The sequence below is a fragment of the Urocampus carinirostris genome, chromosome 3, assembly GCF_059441175.1.
Source record: "Urocampus carinirostris isolate Australia breed hairy pipefish chromosome 3, RoL_Ucar_1.0, whole genome shotgun sequence".
NCBI classification, from domain to species: domain Eukaryota; kingdom Metazoa; phylum Chordata; class Actinopteri; order Syngnathiformes; family Syngnathidae; genus Urocampus; species Urocampus carinirostris.
This window is the reverse complement of record NC_142351.1, coordinates 46,349,164-46,362,991: the sequence shown is the minus strand read 5'-3', so window position 1 is coordinate 46,362,991 and position 13,828 is coordinate 46,349,164. Positions and strand designations below refer to the sequence as shown.

General features: G+C 38.9%; 1 non-coding gene across 1 annotated transcript; it reads left to right on the top strand.

Moving 5' to 3' along the window:
* Positions 1-253: 253 nt before the first annotated feature.
* LOC148369852 (U2 spliceosomal RNA) lies at positions 254-438 on the top strand. The gene has a single exon (XR_015850158.1). It is a non-coding gene; the product is annotated as a U2 spliceosomal RNA (small nuclear RNA).
* The last annotated feature ends 13,390 nt before the right edge of the window (positions 439-13,828 follow it).

Genomic DNA, 13,828 nt, shown 5'->3' with positions numbered 1-13,828 from the left:
CTCACTGACTCCATCTTCTTGCTCAAATCATCATTGCATCGTTGCGCGTGCAAGTATGGGAAATTCTTAGATTAATTCTAAGCTTAAAACACGCTTCTATTCTATAGTATATGAATAACCTATATTTTATGTTGACATTATCAGGGGATGGTGTCTTAATAGTCTGTAATAATAGTCTGACTTCAGCTAAGTTTTGGTTTGGCTTTGCGTGTACAGCAAGAAATTCTTCTATGACGGCTTTGATGCTATGTCCTTAGCTTGGCCTTTGGCTTTGATGCTAGGTCCTTAGCTTGGCCATTTGGACTATCCTAGGACCTTAGCTTTGCTTGGCCTATTGGTTCTTTGATTTTTGCATTTCGGAGATGGAATATGAGCTTGCTCTGTCCACTCCATGCATCGGCCCGGTATTGCAGTACCTCCGGGAACGGTGCATTCGCAATGATCGCAGCAAGGCTTTAGGGCTAGGACCTTATCTTGGCCTTTTGGCTGAGAATAAGTGTCCCGGCTCCTAGGCTTTGTACATATTATGAACTGACCGATAACGGATAATGGATAATGAATAACGAAGATAGATCAATAACCCTTAAAAACCCAATAGTCTTTGATCTGTGCAGCCCTTTGAGTCTCTTTGTGATTAAGGACTATACAAATACACATGACTTGTCTTGAATTTGACAGTCTGACTTGGAAATAAAGTTTCCCTTCTTTGTAATGTTCTGTGTTGTTCTATTGAACATGACTCATCATCCCATACGACTCATTTTAGTCTTATAAAAGCTTGGTTACAGTATGTGTTGACAATGTTGGAGATTCCTTTTCTTATTCCACTTTTTGGAGGAAGGCTATATCCTTAAAGTGTTATCACCAAAGAGGCTGATATGAATAACTATGTAGGATAAACTAGAACGTCTCTTAAATATGCACTTAACTGCAACAAGAAATGCTCTCAGTGAAACTAGCTTAGAGGGATATAGTAGCTTGAGATATCACAGCCAATGATGGGCCGTGAACACAGTCTCTGCTTCGGGCTAACACGGTGACTAATGCATTTAGCTGAGATTAAACAGCCTATATATTTAATGTGAAAGCCTGTCATGTTTTACAAGAGACGGGGGAAAAAGGAGAGCCCTGAACTTTCTTTGACTGGAGAACAGTTTATGTAAAATGATCGGTCCTATTTCTTTCTAAATCTATGCAAAAGATAAACCGTGTGTTTGCGAAGCGTTATAGGGAATCGGAAGATTCACGGTGTGTCTCCAGGTTATTGCGAAAGGGTGTCGGAAGATTTGGGGAAAACACTGCTGGAGGGTCACATTAGTTATAGCGGTGTGCACAAACAGGCACTAGGTGGTGCGTACTTGTGAAGATTCTTATTGGGGTTTTTCGTTTACAAAAATGAGAAAACATTAGGCCGAAAATGTCCACAATCTGCGCATGAATTGAATTAAGACAGTTAAATACGGATTAAGACTGTATATTTTAACCAGTGTGAGGGGCACACTAGTCAAGCCACGTCATGTTTATGTGTATAGCCCTTAATCACAAAGAGTCTCAAAGGTCTGCACAGTCCACATATTATTGCAAACTAGAGGCTATTATTACACCATCCCCGATCTAAAACCTACATAATGGGTAAGGAAAAACTCAAAACCTAAAAATGGGGTAAATGAAGAAACCTTGAGAAGGGATCGCACATAAGGTAATCCCCCTTCCAGGACGACCAGGCTGTTGTTGCAATAACAAATAATACACCTTGTCTAGTGTGCCCCAGGAAAATGACCACTTTTATCTTTGGAGAGAAAAAAAGCATGCCATTTTTTAGGACGTTTGCCTTCTTCCTGTGATCAGTCGATTAACTGCAACACTCACCTATATCAGTAGGTGGCAGAATATTACTATTTTTGGGGAGGGGGGATAAACTGATTAAATGTTCATGAGATAATATAGGGAAATGTGTTTAATAACATATCATGTTTGATGAAAATGTTTAAGATTATACTGCAAAAATTACTAAAAAAACTTTTTTAAAGTAAAACGCTGGCAAATCATTTTCCTGATTTAAACTTTAATTACTCTTATTTAAAATGGTCCAGGTAATTAATTTGAAAACATTTTTGAGGGACAGCGTGCCCCAAGATAACTTGGCTCGAAAAATGTTGAGAAACACCGGGTGATAGACAACTACTGACCTTATTACTTTATTATTAATTTTAAGGTGGCTGAAGTTACCCAAAGTTGTGCAAAACATGTTGGAATATATTTTTTTTTTATTGAACATTGCATCATTCCCCTCTCTTAGGTGATGGACCGCAGGGAGGGGAAGCAGAAACCGAGGCTGGCGTGCTCAAAAAAAGGTTGATATACATTAACAAAACCAGGAACAGCGTAACAAATAAACTAGGGGGACTAAACAAATGACATGTCCTAACAAAATCAAACCTGATTAAATTAAACCAAAAAACAAAGATCAAAACCAGAAATGTAAAGTGCAAGGAACAAAGTAACAAACAAGTGTGCAGTAAACCACCAGTGACATGCCCAAACCAGAATTTGGTAACAAAAGACAACAAACATGGCATGACAGTGGGAATTCATGGAGAAAAGTAACAAACAAACGGGAAAAAACCAAGCGGGTGCCAAACAACAGGCAAAAAGTCCAAAACAATAACTACATCCATAGAAGCAATGACAGAGGAAAAGAAAACGACCTGACCACAAGTTCTGTCGAAAGGCCCACCCAGGGTTTGAATTCGTCTCGTTAGACAACACTGGGAGAGGCATATGAGAAAAAAATTAGATGCAGCTTGACATATGTCCTCTTGATGTCGCCAAAATTAAGCGCCACTCCCAAAGCAACAGTAGCTGCATTATTTTCTTTCTCTCTTCCTCTTTTTTCCTGTCATTTGCTCTCTCTCTTTCTCACACTTTCTTACTATTTTTGCCTTTTTATTTTTCTCTTTTTCTGTCTCTTTCCCTTCGTTCTTTCTTACTTTCTTTCTTTCTTTCCTTCTCTTTCTTTCTTTCTTTCTTTCTTTCTTTCTTTCTTTCTTTCTTTCTTTCTTTCTTTCTTTCTTTCTTTCTTTCTTTCTTTCTTTCTTTCTTTCTTTCTTTCTTTCTTTCTTTCTCTCTCTCACCAGCGAAAAGGTTTTTTTGCTACCATATGGCCCCAGAGCTAAAATGAGTTTCCCTGTTTTAGAAACAACATGGAAAACCGGCAGTTTTTGCATCAAGGACTCCCAGTGTTATTCAATCATGTTGGATCCGCTGTAAACCTTGGTCGTAAAATTTCGAAAACCTTTTTATATATATATATATATATACATATATATATATATATGTATATATATATATATATACATATATATATATATATATATATATATATATATATATATATATATATATATATATATATAGTGCATATTTAATTACATGTATGCTTTTTAGGATAAAGGAGAGCACATAAGCAACCCCTTCATTTTCTTCGCAGCACTAGCCCACCAAAATATCCGTGCAGGTAACTCCATAAGTATTATTAATGTGCATCGACTGTGTGTTTCAATTTACAAACATAATAAAATAAATGTCACAGCATATTCTCTGCCTCTGCACTTTTTGAACACTCCAGGGAATTGTATTTTCGGGTCATAAAAAAAAGGAACATTAGAGAGCTTTTCCAATTCCAAACGGACATGAAAATATCATTTGGAACCTAATAGAAACACAACCAAAAGCCACCACTCGATGTTTTAAAGCTACGTTTACGACATACATATAAATGTGATTGGGTCTTGCAGTTGCATGCTGCATTTTCCTAAAATTGAGCTTCCAAGGTACAAATGATGACTTTAGGTTTACGTTTCCTATGAGAGGCCCCTTGAGAAGTCAGTCATACTTGCTCTCACATATAACATCATACTCTCAAACATGCACAACTCCACTCTCATACAGCCACAGTCCAACCCATGTACAAACATGACTATACTTGCGGTGGACCCAAACGCAGGATGCATAGAAAGGTGCAGAAAGATTATGGTATCTAATCACAAAACTCCTCAACAAAGAAACCAAAAAATGGTCAAAGATCACAATAAAATTGTCTGGACCAACAAAAAAACAAACCTCACAAATCAGAAGTAAACTGGGAAAGGGTGTTGCTGATCGTGAATAACCCTACTACAGGGTGTGTCCAAAATGTCCTAATGAAGGCTTTGGGTTTTTAGTGACTGGTGTGTGGTGATTGGATACACATGTCCCAATTCTAAACCTATTAGGCACCCTCTTCTGAAAAGTGACTCACCAGACCCCATCATAACATCCTCCAAAAGGGCCGGATACCAGACAGCCTAAAAGTTGAAAAAAAAAAAAAAACATTTTGAAGGCTGCAGCAAGTGGACAGCTGACGGTCCTTGCTCTTGTCCGGGTATAATAGTATGTGTGAGAAAGTATAGCAATGTGTGTATGAGAGTATAGTAATTTGTGTGGAAGAGAGTATATTGGTATGTGTATAAAAGTACAGTAATATGTGAGATAGAGTACAGTAGTGGGTGTATGACAGTAAAATAAATTGTTTGAGAGAGTATAATATTGTGTGTATAAGACTATAGTAATATTTGTGAGAGAGTATAATAGTGCGTGCTTGAACGTATAGTAATATGTGTGGAAGAGTATATCAGTGCATGAATGAGAGTATAGTGGTATGTGTAGGAGCATATAGTAATGTGCATATGAGAGTGTAGTAGTATGCATGAGAGCGTATAATAGTGTGTCTATAAGTGGTCCGTAGTATGTGAGAGAGAGTATAGTGGTGAGAGTTAGAGAGAACAGTAATATGTATTGTAATGTGCAATTTGTTGGGAATTAAATATCAAAATGTATCGTTTACTAAATTGTTCGAATTAGTTATCTGACTCCATTATCCAAACACAACCTACATTCACCCAACAATTTGTGCGCGCTCGTTTCTTGATGGAAAAGATGAACAAGAAAGCCGACATTTTCACAGGGGGGCAGATTTAATTTCATCAACCATTTAACTAAGTGTACTCCATCAAATACGGCTGAATTAGTGTTGTTGAAGTCTCTGGGAAGCCTTCTTCTGAAGTCCCTTAGCTCTCTCCTTATTGGCCCACGTCTCCCCGCAAGATGGTGTGCCGGCTCCTCCCATGGGCATGCCAAGGAAGCCCAACGTGGGCTCCACCACCTCGCCGCGATGTCTGGAATGTTCAAGACAACACCGAGTGTTTCTACGTCATCAGGGCCTTGTTTTCAAAACAACGCCTGCCGTTCTCAGTCAGAGTCCTGTTATCAAAATTCCCTAGTCAAAATATTCTGCATTTGGAACAGCGTGACCTGTCATTGAAGTAAAGCCCAGTCAGTGAATATCTTGTATTAAACTCAATAAATGTAACTTGTATTCAATCATATAAAATCCTTTATAGTCAAATGTATAAAATCCTTCAGTATGAAAGTATAGTATTATGTGTGAGAGAGTATAGAAGTTTGAAAATGACGGTATGGTGGTGTGTGTATGAGAGTGTAGTAGTGTGAGTATGAGAGAATAGTAGTAGTAATTGTGAGAGAGAATAGTAGTCTTGTATAATATAGTCGTGAGTGTATGAGAGTATAGTAGTAGGAGTGAGAGAATATAGTACTGTTTTTGCATGGGTATTGGCTGTGTTTGTGTGAGAATATAGTTATGCATGTGTGATATGTTATATGTGAGAGTAAGTATGATTTACTTCCCAAACGGCCTCTCACGGATTCCAGTAGCATGTAGAGAGCGGTGCAAAACAATGCTGGCCTCGCATTGGAACAAGCTCATTCACGCAGTATTTTCAGGTCAGTGGCTTTCATTAGATGTAATGGGAAGGGGGGTTGGGGTGAATCCGTGAATTATGAATGGAGAACTACTCTATGGATGATGAGGAGCGTGCAGATTATGCAGCCCGGCTTTCCTGATTGTCAGCGCTCAGCATGATTTCAGCATTTAAAACGCTACTATAATAATGAGTAATAATGAGCACAGACATGGGAGCTTCAAAACCGTTCGTCTGAAGTACCAGCTATTTGAATGTTTTCGGAAATCGAATAGAAAAATTATTTGTGTCGGTGAAATAAAGCGTTTGTCTGACCATGGGTTGGGAGTAACTGAATACGTGTAATCGGCGTACAAATGAAATGTAATTGGTCTCCGTTACAGTTACAGAAAAAAGGCCGTTAAAATAATGTCTTTGCAGGATTGTTATTTTATCGAAAACATGTTTGGTATACATAATGCGCCGCTAGACGAGTTGTGTCATAGTTTTATTCACTGACACGAGAGAAACAGAGAGAGATTAGGTTTATACATACGCAGGAACGACATCATGGATAAACTGAATCTGTTGCGCAGATTATAGACTGACACCTTATTCACTTAGGCATGTTTGTCAGAGTGTGTTGCAGGTAATAGCACTTTCTATTCTATTCATAAATTGGGTCTCCTGTATTCTTATACGAAATATGGTTCTCTCCATTACAAATATTTCCTCCACAATGTACACCCATTGCTCCAAGGTGGAGAGATCTTGTGCGTGCCATAATCATGTTATTATTGTTTTGCTAGCTGTCAGTAAATTTTTAACCAGGTACTCATCTCTTCCCTGTAATATTTCAACAGTTAAATGGTCTAAATAGAGCACCTTGAATTGTTTTCCATATACCAATATTTTCTTCAAAGCAAACTATAATTTTCCCCAGTAATCTTGAATTCTTGGGCAAAGCCAAAGAATATGCATGTGGTCCACATCTTCCTCTCCACATGTTCTCCAGCTGTTGGAATTATATACATATATTTATCCTACAGTTGACATTAATATCTTATAAGTTTTCTCAGCCCTTTTTGTATAGTTTTCAGCCGTAAGCTGTTCTTTAAGGCCATGAGTTTCTGTCTGTTTCACATCCCAGTGGGTGCACCCTGACCTGTGCATGCCCTAACTCAAGTTGTTTTTCACCAAGAACCTTAATATTAGAAGGGAGGGTTCGGGGACTTGTTCAGAGTGAGGAGGAGATTTGTAACAGCCTGGTCTCCGCCGCTCTCATTATAATGATTAATAAAATAACCAATTCTCAATGACCGATTCTCTATGTCTTTTTTTATTTCAGAGCGTTTTATTAAAAATGATGGGGACTTAAACCTAACACCAGCATGGTTGAATCTCCAGAAAACCTCTCTTCTTTTTGGGGATGGTAGACAAATTTGACCAGGTTCTTCCAGTTAAATTCCCTCAAAATCTGGGAGCTAGTGGACGTGCACTGTGTTTGACATATATTCCACCCCTCATCCTGTGTTTTTTGGAATCCATCCCCTTTTCCCATTGTCTTTTGATATAGAGTGATGAATTCCAACTACATGCCATCAAACATTCATACATATTGGAAATTGCTCTAAAAGTTTTACCTCTATAGTAAAGGATTTTATACATTTGACTATAAAGAATTTTATGTGATTAACTAGAAATTATTCATTTTAATATAATACTGTGCTTTAGTTCAATGTACAGTGCATCCGGAAAGTATTCACAGCGCTTCACTTTTTCCACATTTTGTTATGTTACAGCCTCATTCCAAATTGTATTAATTTAATCTCTTACCTCAAAATTCTACACAAAATACTCCATTATGACAATGTGAAAAAGTTTTTTTTTCCTTTTTTTGAATTTATTAAAAAACGAAAACTAAGAAATCACATTTAGATAAGTATTCACAGCCTTTTCCATGAAGCTCAGGTGCATCTTTTTTCCACTGATCATCCTTGAGATCTTTCTACAGCTTAATTGGAGTCCACCTGCAGTAAATTCAGTTGATTGGACATGATTTGGAAAGGCACACTCCTGTCTATATAAGGTCCCACGGTTGAATGTGCATGTCAGAGCACAAACACCAAGCATGAAGTCAAAAGAACTGTCTGTAGACCTGCGAGACAGGATTGTCTTGAGGCACAAATCTGGGGAAGGATACAGAAAAAAATCTGCTGCTTTGAAGGTCCCAATGAGCACAGTGGCCTCCATTATTCGTAAATGGAAGACATTTGGAACCACCAGGACTCTTCCTAGAGCTGGCCGGCCATCTAAACTGAGCAATCGGGGAAGAAGGGCCTTAGAAAGGGAGGTGACCAAGAACCCTATGGTCACTCTGTCAGAGCTTCAGCGTTCTTCTGTGGAGAGAGGAGAGCCTTCCAGAAGGACAACCATCTCTGCAGCAATCCACCAATCAGGCCTGTATGGTAGAGTGGCCAGACGAAAGCCACTCCTTAGTAAAAGGAACATGGAAGCCCGTCTGGAATTTGCCAAAAAGCACCTGAATGACTCTCGGACCATGAGAAACAAAATTCTCTGGTCTGATGAGACAAAGATTGAACTCTTTGGTGTGAATGCCAGGCACCATGTTTGGAGGAAACCAGGCACCGCTCATCACAAGGCCAATACCATCCCTACAGTGAAGCATGGTGGTGGCAGCATCATGCTGTGGGAATGTTTTTAAGCAGCAGGAACTGGCAGACTAGTCAGGATAGAAGGAAAAATGAATGCAGCAATATATAGAGATATCCTGGATGAAAACCTGCTCCAGAGCGCTCTTGACCTCAGGCTGGGGCGAAGGTTCATTTTTCAGCAGGACAACGACCAAAGCACACAGCCAAGATCTCAAAAGATTGGCTTCAGAACCACTCCGTGAATGTTCTGGAGTGGCCCAGCCAGAGTCCAGACTTGAATATGATCGAACATCTCTGGAGAGATCTGAAAATGGCTGTGCACAAACGTCTCCCATCCAACCTGATTGAGCTTGAGACTTATTGCAAAGAAGAATGGGCAAAACTGCCTAAAGATAGGTGTGCTAAACTTGTGGGATCATATTCAAAAAGACTTGAGGCTGTATTTGCTGCCAAAGGTGGATCAACAAAGTATTAAGCAAAGGCTGTGAATACTTATGTAAATGTGATTTCTTAGTTTTCTATTTTTAATAAATTCAAAAAAAGGAAAAAAAAACTTTTTCACATTGTCATAATGGAGTATTTTGTGTAGAATTTTGAGATAAGAGATTAAATTAATACAATTTGGAATGAGGCTGTAACACAACAAAATGTGGAAAAAGTGAAGCGCTGTGAATACTTTCCGGATGCACTGTACAAGGTCAGGGCAGGCTGGTGGAAGATGTTGTTTACAGGAACGGGAGGTACTGCTGATAGCATATCAGCACATCCAGACGTTGTTGACGCAGGCGTTGTTTTGAGAAGCCAGACATCAAGGCGCTGTGTTGTGAGAACGGTGGGCGCAAAACAACGGCTTGGCACGCCCATGGGAGGACCCGAGACGTCATCATGCGGGAAGAAGATAGCCAATAGGAGAAAGCTAAAGAACTTCAGAAGAGGGCTTCCCACAGACTCCAACGTCGTCACTTCTTCGGCCGTCTCAGATGAAATACACTTAGTTCTTCAGTTAGGGAAAATAAATCCGCCTCGTGTGCAAATGTCGGCTTTCCTGATAATTTTTCTCTCAAGAAACGAGCGTGCATAAATTATTGGGTGAATGTAGGTTGTGTTTGGTTAATGGAGTCACATGACTAATTCAAACAATTTGGTAAACGGTACATTTTGATAATTAATTCCCAACAATAGGCTCTTTCAAACAGGTTTATGACCTTATGACTCGTCCCCAGTTTTATGTTTTTGTGATAGTAGCCTTTTAATTGAAGGAATAGTAACCCAAATTTATTTTTCAATTCCACAAAATTCTGTTCTTCCCAAACAACTGTTCTTCTCCCACAAAAGTAGGACTACAAGCAGTGACTTAGTTTTGTTTTCCTTACATTCTTTTTCTAGGTTACATGGTTGGTTTATGTTGACAAAATTTAGTTTATCTCCGGTATTTTCACGACCATAGGGCGCACCATGTTAAAAGGCACAGTCTCCGTAACGGGTATTCTTTCTGTATTTAACACATACATAAGGCGCACTGCACAAAAGGGTGCTGATTATGGCCTTATGGAAACTTTTTCCACTATCCAGCCATTAAACACCTCCACACAAAAGTCACAAACGCCTGGATGGTTTTGACCCGTTTTTATATGGCAGGTGTGAAACTCTAAAAACAATACGAAAACATTTTAGGTAGGAGGATAGCATGTCGCGCTAGCGCAACAGAAAGTCAGGAGACCAAAACAATGACATTTATAAACGACGCTTTCACATGTGGTAGCAAGAAACATTAAATGTAGCTTTTCAACGTAAACATATTATTACTTTCATATTTACAGGGAATGCTTTTTCAGAACCGTACACACTGTTACAAACAAGTATGGCCGTCTGCTGTGTCCAAATAGTACATGCACTTTGCTCTCTAGCCTCCACCTGCTCTTTTCTTAAAGGGCCAGCGCACATAACTAAAACGGATGGCAAAGCCTGAACATAAAGACTATGATCTTATTTTTTGTTTGTTTATTTTAATCAAGCCAATCCATATTCCTTCATAAACACCTTATACAGACTACGATCATGACACCCGTTCCGTCGAAAACATAGTGTGCATTCATGAGAAGGAAAGTCTCATGAAAAGATTTTGCAGGGGATTCGAATTCAAGCACATCTCTCGAGGATGCTCGATTTCCACGATCTTTCCTGCAGCCAAGAAATAAAAGCACAGAAAGCATTCAATGGTGGGAAAGTGAGGTTTTGGACAACTCTATTCAGCTTCCGGTAGCACAATTACTTTCAAATTGCTAGATACGCTACAGCATTATCATCCATGAGTACTTCTGCCAAATGGGAATAACATCCATCCATTATCTGCACCGCTTATCCTCAGTAGGGTTGCGGGGGTGCTGGAGCCCATCCCAGCTATCTTCGGGCAGTGGGCAGGAGACACCCTGAACCGGTTGCCCGCGAGTCGCAGGGCACACAGAGACAGACAACTCACTCGTTCACCCACACTGTTTTTGGAATGTGGGAGGAAACCGGAGTGCCCGGAGGAAACTCATGCAAGCACAGGGAGAACATGCAAACTCCACTCAGGAGGTATGATCGCAAGACCTCAGAACTGTGCCGCACACGCGCTAACCACTGCGCCGCCGTGTGGCCCTGGGAATAACGATCATAACTACCAAGATATAAGCAAAGGAGAAAGAAAAGAGCCTATTTTCTTTCAAACAGTAATGTTTAAGCCATCTACATTCAAGAATGAAACTAATCTCCGGATGGAAAATGAAATGGACCCACTTAGGGACAAAACATTCCCATGCAAATGTGTATGTCTATTTAATGTGTATTTGTATTTTTGTTGGATAGAACAACACCAGCACAGGCAACTTAAACATTCTGGAGAAACCCTGTTCTGATTCTTAAATGTATATATAGGCCTACTTTTGATTCAACTTCAGTTGTTAATGAAGTATTTATGATGGCAGTTTGGCCCTGTGAGGGATTTATCGACTTCCCCTCGCGGTGTTTACACCTTAGCTCCATTATATCCGGCTGCTTGCTGCTGATGACTTTATTCGAGTACATCAAGTTACAGGCGATAAATTTGTTGTCGTCTTCATCAGTGTTGCATTCATGCCTCTCTTGTGAAGATCATTTCCTTTAAATACATGAAAATATCAAACCTAAATGTGCTGGCGTCATTTGCTGCAACCATCAGAGACAGAAAACTTGGCTTCCTATTTCCACATGGAATAACACAATTCTGTTTTCCTTCGAATTTTGTTAACCCTGATGGGTGGAGTTTTGTGCATTTTTAATTCAACTGATCCGGTGCATTTTTTTGAGCAAAATAAGGAAACTAGATCTTTGACGAGCGTGTTCCCTTGTAGACTATTGTATCATGAATACACTAGTTATGAAAGGCAATGACATAGCAAACAAGTCACACCCATAAGCATGGTAAACGGAAGAGTTTTTTGCAAAACAAATCTGCTTGTCATCTAATTTGACTAAAAATAACTATTGCTATTACCATGTTGATGATGTATTATTTTAAAGTATCATATCGGCGAGTAAACCGACTCATATTGGTGATTTGGTAAATAACAGTGTTAAACATAACTGTCAACCTCCACGGCTCCATGCCTATTTTCCCTTACAAAATACAAAAAAAATCTTACACCATATTTTGTTTTCAAACGTGTTTATGTAGTTTAACATGTGATATTGTATATGTGTTTCGTTATATCATATAAATTGTTAATTCATATTTTGTTGTGAGATCCCGAGTTGCTCGACATGAATGAGGTTTATTATAAAAAAAGTTCAAAAATGAAGTAGCTTGGACGTTCACTGTAGAAGGAAAAAACACATGCAAATACAATTAAGTAGAATAATACATTTTCTTATTCAAATTATGAATTCATATTCTGCATTAAATTATTGTTGGTAATATGCTGATTAAAGGGATAACCACAAACCTGTCTTTTTTCATTTTCTCCTTTTATACTTTCTTTTTTTCTTAACTTCTTTATACAACATGTTAATTCGGAATATAATGCATCAAAGAGAGTGAGCCGTTTGAGAGCCCGCTCTCTTTAATGAGTTGAGCTAAAAAAGCTGGTTCTCTAAAAAGAGACGGACTTCAATTCACTACATCAAACCGCTCGCTTCGTTTACAATGAAAAAAACCATACCGAGATAGAGGCTTTCGCGGCAAACTCGTTTGACTTGATTGATTTGCCGTCTTGTGATAGTCAGTGTATACCGGATGGTACCCATAATTGACAAATTTGCGTTTTTCCGTACAGATTTTCTTGTACGTCTTAAAATGCATAATAAACGTACTTTGTACGGCAAAACCGTACAGGATGACAGGTATGGTTAAATATCAGCACAGCTGCTTTTGGGATTGCTGCTATGACAGGATGCGGGTTCTTCTTCGACGGTTTACAGGAGGTTAATGCAAGGAACCACTTATTAGCTACCGTTAGGGTCCGTGTCCAATCAAGTGTTTTCCTGCTCTCAGCAATTTTTTTAATTGCTTGTGATTTCAGCACCACATTTTTACTCTCTTTATTGAAAACGCAGGCAATGTGGTTGTTCGCTGGGCAAGTTTTTTGTGCGAAACGCTCAAGCTAAAAGTTTTTTCAGGTTGCGCAGAGTTAAAACATGTTAAACTTAGGGCCGCTCATCAATGTCACATTTCAACCAGCTGTCTAATCATATTGCAGGCAGCGGGTGGGTTGGTAGATTGAAACACCGCACCACTGAATGCATTGCTATAAAACTGACCTTCCTTAAGTATATAGAACGGAGTGGCAGACCGTGCAGTTTACACCTATGCCTTCACGCCAGTCTGAATCATTGATTTGTCGTTCTCGAATAAACTAAATCGAACGACACATTTTTTTCCATTCTGTGTTGTTGACTTCAAATTTGTTGAGGAGAAACAAGGTTGAAACTGTTTTGTACTTTTTTTCTACTGTTGTAAATATTTTTAGTTTCCTGACTTTTCATGCCATCTGTTTTACGTAACAAATGTAAAGTTTATTCTTGTATTACATAGTTTATTTGTCGTTGCACTGTATACTCAACATTTTAATGAACATGTTGTGTGTTTTCGGGGATTCTTATTTGCTTGAAGTGGACATTAAAGTTGCGTAGTATAAAAAAGTTCAAAGTTTAAATGAGTAACACAACACAGCGACATCTTGTGTCACGATTGTAGTCCTAAATTCAAAATTTTATTGGCTGAACCCACAGCGATATCACAACATTGTTGTGCTGCAGGGACACCTGCACATACAATATTGCAGGGTTTTGGGCAGATTTCTGCAACAAGTAATAATGAAATTGTATTATTGTCTACGA